The sequence below is a fragment of the Triticum aestivum genome, chromosome 4B, assembly GCF_018294505.1.
Source record: "Triticum aestivum cultivar Chinese Spring chromosome 4B, IWGSC CS RefSeq v2.1, whole genome shotgun sequence".
Lineage (NCBI taxonomy): Eukaryota > Viridiplantae > Streptophyta > Magnoliopsida > Poales > Poaceae > Triticum > Triticum aestivum.
Window position 1 is genome coordinate 669,672,192 of NC_057804.1, and position 7,744 is coordinate 669,679,935.

The 7,744-nt window shown below is 41.6% G+C and overlaps 1 long non-coding RNA gene across 1 annotated transcript; it reads left to right on the top strand.

Annotated features, from left to right (window-relative positions):
• The first annotated feature begins 4,556 nt into the window (after nucleotides 1-4,556).
• LOC123094064 (uncharacterized) lies at nucleotides 4,557-6,360 on the top strand. Its single transcript, XR_006445739.1, has 4 exons — nucleotides 4,557-5,049; nucleotides 5,122-5,257; nucleotides 6,139-6,224; nucleotides 6,312-6,360. It is a non-coding gene; the product is annotated as an uncharacterized lncRNA (long non-coding RNA).
• The last annotated feature ends 1,384 nt before the right edge of the window (nucleotides 6,361-7,744 follow it).

Below are 7,744 nucleotides of genomic sequence, written 5' to 3' on the forward strand. Positions count from 1 at the left end.
TTCTGTGCTAGTCGGGTACAACTTGGAATTACTTTCAGTTTTTTTTTTTTTTTGAGAAACATCCATTCTGTGTTTTACTGTCACATGGAGGTATTCGCTCTTTTTAGGGAATATATAGAAGAAAAGAGGCATACTTTAGAACGTGGATGGATTCACTCATTTTGCTCCGTATATAGTTTTCTACTAGTGAAATTTCTTAAAAGACATATATTTAGGAACGGAGGGATCTGTGAGTGTCCATGATTAAAGCTTTGCAAATACCATAAACAAAACATCACCTTGTACATATAAAGTGATGATTATTTTTACACTAACTAGTTTGGCAAGAAGTACTTCCTTCGTAAATAAAGAAACATAAGAGTGTTTGGATTATCATTTCTTTAGAGAGGGAGTAGTATATATATATAATTGAATTAATAATCTCTACTCCTAAAGTTGGTCGTCTCCGTTCATCGGTTAATTTTCGTCCCACCAACACCGATTTTTTTTCGTCCTCCCTCACACCCCAGGGCCGTCGAACAAAAAAAAAGGGCTGGCTTAGCTATGCCCCTACGAAGTCAAGGGGCCAAACCTTCGATCGAAACAGAGAGAACCGGATGAAAACAAATCTACAAAAAAGACCTACGAAATTAAACCAACGAAAAAAACGAATCGCACGCAGGTATACGAGCGATTCCTCCTTCCTTTGAACCACTCGCACGCTCACTCCTTCCCTTCGCCCCCGCCGCTCGATCCCTTCGTCGCCGCCCTCTCACATCAAAGCCGCCATCGATATGCCCTGCCGGATCTCGCCTCAGCCCCGCCGTCTTGTGATCTGGAGTTCACAGCCTCCGCCGCCGATATCCTCGCACGCGTTAGGGTTCCTGCGCCGCCGCCACACAGGAGCTCGTCGACCAGCCCAGCGTCCTGCTGCTCCGCGCTTGCTTCCCTCGTCGGTCGCCTTTGGACCCCTTGCTTCGGACTCCGCGCCAAGCCGCCGCCTCTTCGCCGAGAAAGAGGGCTCCCGATCCCCGTCGTGGTCGATCATCAGCGCGACGGGCAGAGTACCCAGCCCGTAGGCTCATCCCCTTCTCCGATCCACCCCGGCAGCGGCCATCGTCGGTACGTTCCGCTTGTGATATATCGGTGTAGGCTCATCCCCTTCTCTTTATCTAAAGGACTGTGCTAACCACCAGTCGACTGGTGGTTAGCAACAGATCCGCACGACCTTGGATTGATCCTTCCGCTGCCTCGTTCCTCCCGCTTCCACTAATTTTTTTCCTTCTCTTAAAAACCGTAGTAAATTGCTAGTGGTTTTTTCTGGTTTTTCGCTGCATAATATGAAAAGAAAATAAAAGTGCTTGAAAGAGGATTCGAACCCAGGTCTATGCAATACCTATTGAGCCTAATAACCAACTAAGCCACCTTTTGTTGTTGTCTATTATAGAATGACAATGTTATTTGAACCTTTCTTATTTCTGCCATATCAAAAGAAAAAGGAAAGTTTGGCTTGGTAACTTTGGCAATGACCAGCGTGATAACTATGGTCTGAGTAACATGATAACTATACCATGATAAGGCTGGTAACTACAGTATGAGAAGGTTAAAAGCATGGGAAAGTATGGTAATTTAACATAGAAATTACCGGTGAAATGTTTCAAAAACTTTTTTCCCTTGGATGAAAGACACCATGGTGTTTAAACGTAAAATATTAGTTATCAAGTCTGCGATGATACATCATCATGTTATTTACACAGAAATTATCGAGTGTATGTTTTTCAACAAAAAAGTTTCAGGTCAAAAGTTATAGTGGCGTTTGTATGAGAGTTATCAATTTTGTATGTTTCTATTACCATGTTATTTACACAGAAATTAGCGGGGCATCACCCCCCCTCGCCACAGTCGCCATATTACCAAGATCGGGTACATAAGTTATCAAGTCTGCGATGTGTGAGTTATCATGTTATTTGCATAAGAGTTATTGTGGTATGGTTCAACAACTCCTCCCACCCCTACCCCCACCGACAAAGTTACCAGGACTGGGTAAATAATTTATCATGTCTACGATGTGTGATTTATCATGTTATTTGCATGGAAGTTACCGTGGTATGTTTCAATGACTCCCCCACCCCTACCCCCACCGACAAAGTTACCAGGACTGGGTACATAATTTATCATGTTTACGATGTATGAGTTATCATATTATTTGCATAAAATTTATCAGGATAGTGATGCGTAAACTATCATCATATTTATACAGAAGTTATCGAGAGTATATTTCATCAAAACCCCTTCCTCCGGCGGAGGGAAAAGTTATCATGTTTGCGGTGCGTAAATTATTGGGGGTATATTTCAGCACCCCTTCTCGCCAAAGTTACCAGGACTGGGGTGCATAAGTTATCGGGTCTCTGATGTCTGAGTTACCATATTGTTCACATCAGAGTAACTGGGGATATTTCATCAACACCACTTCCCTCAAAGTTACCAGGATCGAGGTACATAAGTTTATCAGGTATGTGATGTGTGAGTTATCATGATATTCACACAAAAATGACCCGGGATATTTCATCAACGCCTCCCTCCCGATCGCCAAAGTAATCAGTACCGAGTACACAAGTTATCAGGTATGTGATGTGTGAGTTACCATGCTATACACACACAAAAATTACCAACGGTATATTTCATCAACCTCCTCCACCAAAATTACCATGGTATCATCAACTCGAGACGAGTTGGTAAAATAATCTACTTAAGTGCGGAAAAGAACGGATATTGCATTCACTTTTGTGCAAACATAGAAAAGGAGACAGGTTAAAAAGCCTATTTGCTTTCATTTTTACAAAAGAGGAACGTAGGTGAGGTGGTTGGCTAGTGGGTTACCTTGTAAAAGTTACAAGGATTGAATCCTGTTGGCACACTAATTTTTGACGAGAAAATTCATGTCCCTCGTCACAATTCTTTGATTTTGGAGTTTGACTCTAGCTCCCAGCAAAAAAATTCTGGAATTAGCACAACTTTTATTTTGATGCTATGAGGTATAAAAGGTTAAGTTCTTATGTTTTCCAGTTTGAACAACTAAGATGCTGTAGCTTGTTGGTCGAAGGGAACATGCGGAGCCTGTGTGTCCTGGGTACGATTCCCATCGGGTGCTTTATTTTTTTCCTTGAAAAATAAAGTAGCTAGTGATCTATCGGGAGGTCGAACGTGGATCGTGCATCGAGCGAGTCGTGCGTGCCTGCCACTAATGACCAGTCGGCAGGTATTTAGCTTTGTCGTTAACTAAAAAGGCTATTCTACATACGCCGAGGAGAAGATGCTCACCTTCTCGCCCCTCCCTCTACCGTGATGTACGTGGATGAACCCGACGGCAACGAGGACAACCTCGTAGGATCCAGCCACGATTGTGCGGAATTTCGCGGGGACGAATCTACCCAGCCTCTCGTCCTATCCGCCGCCGGTAGAGGCATCCATGTCCGATGGTGTGAATTTTGGCTGGTCCCATGAGCACTTCGTTCCCTGCCGTGTAGTCTTCGTTGATTCGGGAAGATGGTGGTTGTCTGTTTAGCCATTTCAATCTGCTATTGATCATGCTCATTCTTGTTATATTCAGTTATATTGGAAACACCATCTGATTCAGTTATATTCTTGATCATGCTCATGCTCATCCTTATTCAAATAAGAATACTTCTGTTTGGAGAGCTCGGGCGTCAGCTGTGTGGAAGCACCAGCTGATTTGTAACTGGTCGGAAGGTGAGCTTCTCATACTCGCTGCCGTCGAAGCACGGCACCTCGCCGCCACTTATGTTGCATGTTGTTGTGCTGTAGGTCCTTGGGGTTGGGTGCGGCAACTCGCGACTCGAAGACATTTCGTGCATGTGCTCCCCTGCGCTTGGTGACCAATACATCTACTCCGTTGTGAACATGTGCTTCGTGTCATACAAGTCGCCGCCAAGGGTGAGCTCGTGCAGCTGTACAGGTATAGATGTGCATCCCATAATGGCAGCTACAGTTTCTTTCATAAAGTTATTTGTGTGAGTGCCCTGCATATTGAAGTAAACTGGATCGGCTAATCTTGAGTTCCTCCACCAAGTTATATTACTTCGACAAGAAAAAGTGCAGAAAGACCATATAAAGTACTCTGGTGACTCTCTCAATTGAACTAATTTTTTTTTACATGCGTGAAACATGCACAACGATTTGCTCTATTGAGTCTATGTATGTTGAACTAGCACTCGAATTATAGCTCATGCCGGTATGCTATTTTTCTCTTTCTCATATCAGCTCTCCTTCTTTTTGTCCATTTTTCTTCACTACTACCTGAAGGAAACTGTACTGGATAGCAGCCTATCATATATAGTTACATGTACCGAGTGATTTAGCTTCATTTTAATGATACTGTCAACAACTAACTACTGCTGCGACATATTTGATGCAACCTGTAAAATATTTTTTGTTTAATTTCAGCATATCATTTATATACTGAAGTCTCTTCTGGACATGTTGTCTAATTGCGTCATGTATGTTAGATATTTGTTCTATAATACTTGCCATTGACTAATTTTCTTTTATTTAGGTTATGTGCATTATTGATCAGCCAATCTTGAGAGAGAGATGGGTTGGCGTGAATGGGAAGAAAACTACATTGAATGGACAAGAAGTATGCCCTCAACTTTTTCATGGTATGTCTTACTTATTGTTCTTGTGATTTTTCCATCAGTTTCACTTTACATTTCTTCTTTGCTTTTTCATGGCATCGGGATGCCCACTGGCGACGGTGCTGCGTTGCTACCAAAGGGGCACCCTGCCGCGGCCGGGGACTCGCTGCCGTCGAAGCACGACACCTTGCCGTCACGTATGTTGGGTGTTGTGGTGCTGCAGGTCCTTGGGGTTGGGTGCGGCAACTCGAGACTCGAAGACGATCTTCTGTGGTAGGGCGTCGCCGCCGGCGGCGGCACCTGTATAGACCGTCTCGGTGTGACAGAAGAGTTCGGAGTTCACTCCGAGAAAGAATTGCTTTGCATGTACATTTGCTGAAAGACTGATGTGCTGAACTTTCGATGATTTCGATTGGTCTCTAACATAACCTTTCCTCTTTTTGTTGATATGTCCAAAAGAGATCCTTATTTCACCTTTTGTTTATAGGTATTCAACTTGAGGAATTTCATACTTTTGGAGTGGAGCTATCAAATATATGTGTGCTCGATGTTGGTGTTTTAATCCGGATCTCTCGCTGAAGGTGCTCGATGTTGGTGTTTGAATACTGCTACCGTACTTCAAGGTCTGTAGCAGCTCTTACAACGATAATCCATCCTGGAGCCCGGGCTCATCTGCTCCCGCTCAGTAAAAAAATCAAAAAAAATACTAAAAAAATTCAAAAAAAATCCAATTTTTTTTGTGGTTGTAGATAATTTGACGCGTGAGGTGCGCCCCAAAATTCAACTCATTTGGACATCTGAGCAGCTCAGACCCGATTTGTCTTTTTTGCCGAGAGCTGCTCAGATGCTCAAATGAGTTGATTTTTGGGGCGCACCTCACGCGTCAAATTATCTACCACTACAAAAAAATTTGGAATTTTTTGAAATTTTCTAGTATTTTTTTGAATTTTTTTCTAAGCATGGGTGCACATGAGCCCGGGAGCCAAAACTCCGCGTACTACAATGGATTCTTTTTAATGATAGTACAATTTTTTTTGTTTCGATTTGGTATTGTTGTTCTATTCACTTAACCCAGTCTGTAGCAGCAGCTTTTCATGTCGTTTCCTCGCCAACAAATGTCATAATTTATCACATACGTGTGCAAATGGTTTTTTGGCTATAGTATGAGTATATGGTTCAGAGAAGTTCGGTCAGATGCAAAGCATGCTTAGCATCTCATAGTCGTAGGCTATTCCTTTTAAAATTGAAGCCATCCAGGTTTTCAATTATGGAGATGATTTGGAAACTCAGCATAGAAAATTATTTACTCTAATGCAGATTACACATATTAAGGCCTTTATTCTTTTATATTAAGGTCTCCAGTGCAAGCATTAGCCCATCTTTAGCTGCTCATAAGCAGTATCAGTGATATATATATATAAGTACACTCTTGCTAAGATTAATCTTTGATATATAAAATCATTGCCTGGATATAGTTTGCTTTGAATATTTTTTTGCTCTTTAGTCTATGAAGAATTGCAAGGAGGAGGATAATAGAGCAGCAACCAGAGCTGACAATTGGCCTGTAAATGCAGCAAAGTTCTCCTAGAGGTGTGATGTTGGTGGTGATTTTCTTATATTGGGATATGGATGTGGCGGGTCTATGGGCACCATGCTGACGCGGAGAAGGAGGTGCAGGTAGCGGGGCGCTTGAGGTGAGGTGGCTGCAGGGTCGCTCGAGAAGAACATGCTCATCAGCACCACCTGGATGCCTTCGTCATCAGCAATGTGGACAAGGTGCAAAAGGGATATCTCTCTTACCTCTTATTCAGTCTGGAAAATTATGCAATGTTTGGTTTGGCAGATTTAACAGTCGCTGGTTTGGAAATTTGTCACCTATAGAAGTATAGGAATAACATGACTAATATTTATTGAATTTATAGAGTTATTGTTTTTTTCTACAAAGTCAGTTGTTACATTAGGAAGAACATCGTCTAAAATCTTGACAACATAAAGGAGCATAGAGTTAATAGATTATGAAATCCTGTAGTGCATCAGATGCACCCTTCACTAATTTTTGAACACATTTATATTATCCAGGTTCCGACCTCATTCCCTGTGATGTTTGTCTTTTTTATGTGGGCGAGGAAAACATTTTTAGGAGTGATACTCCCAAGCGTTGATTTCTTGTTGTCGAATCATGGTGCTGATTAGATTTTACTTAACCTTAATTAATCTATTTATATTGCGGCTTTGTCTTTTAGCTCATCTTTTAGTTTCTCTTCTCCACTTCACACAAGATTTTATTGTAGGCTACCAAGTAGAGTTATACCACTTATACTCTTTCTATCTGATTATGCAAAGCTTGATCTATACTCATTGAACTTTGTTAGATAGTAGGCCCTCCTATTAGTGTGCCTAAATATAATTGTTTCTCTGTGTTTATAGTATCTTAGTCCAGTAGGATGAATGTTCTCGAGTAATTAGAGGTATTTGGATCAAGTGAATGTCTGAATACCACTAAAATCGAAATCATAATTAAAAAATACTGACCTTTTTCTTAAGGGCGTCTGTTCCTCCTCCCATGGTCAGCACCACCACCTACTCTGAATCTCCGATCAGAATAGTATGAACTATTAAATAGGGAACTTAATGCTTATCATTGTTGATGTATATATGTACAACTAACAATGTTTGCGCTGCAACCAGCTTACTTTATTCCTTGCTGAAATTTATCTTGATTTATTTCACATCAGATAGTTCTGAACCTAGATGATCTCAATTAAGGTTATTGAAATTTGTTAAATTATTTTTATCCACTCTTCTGAACGAGCGTATACTATGATCTGATTTGTATATCATATTACTGAGGCAGCGCTGGGCCATGCTGTGGTGAGAACATACGAGAGATAATTGGGGTGTGTGGCTGATTGCTTCATATGGTGCTAATGATATATGTAGACTGCTGATTACTCCTGATATACAGTGTCGATTGCAGCTGATAGTAGGATTGTACTCAACTTGATAGGTAAAGTGGATGGCGGGATTGTATAGTGCTCATAAGCCAGTCCGGGCATTGTCCTTCCTCGAATGAATCTGAGACTACTCCTCATATGTTAATCAGTTGCTCC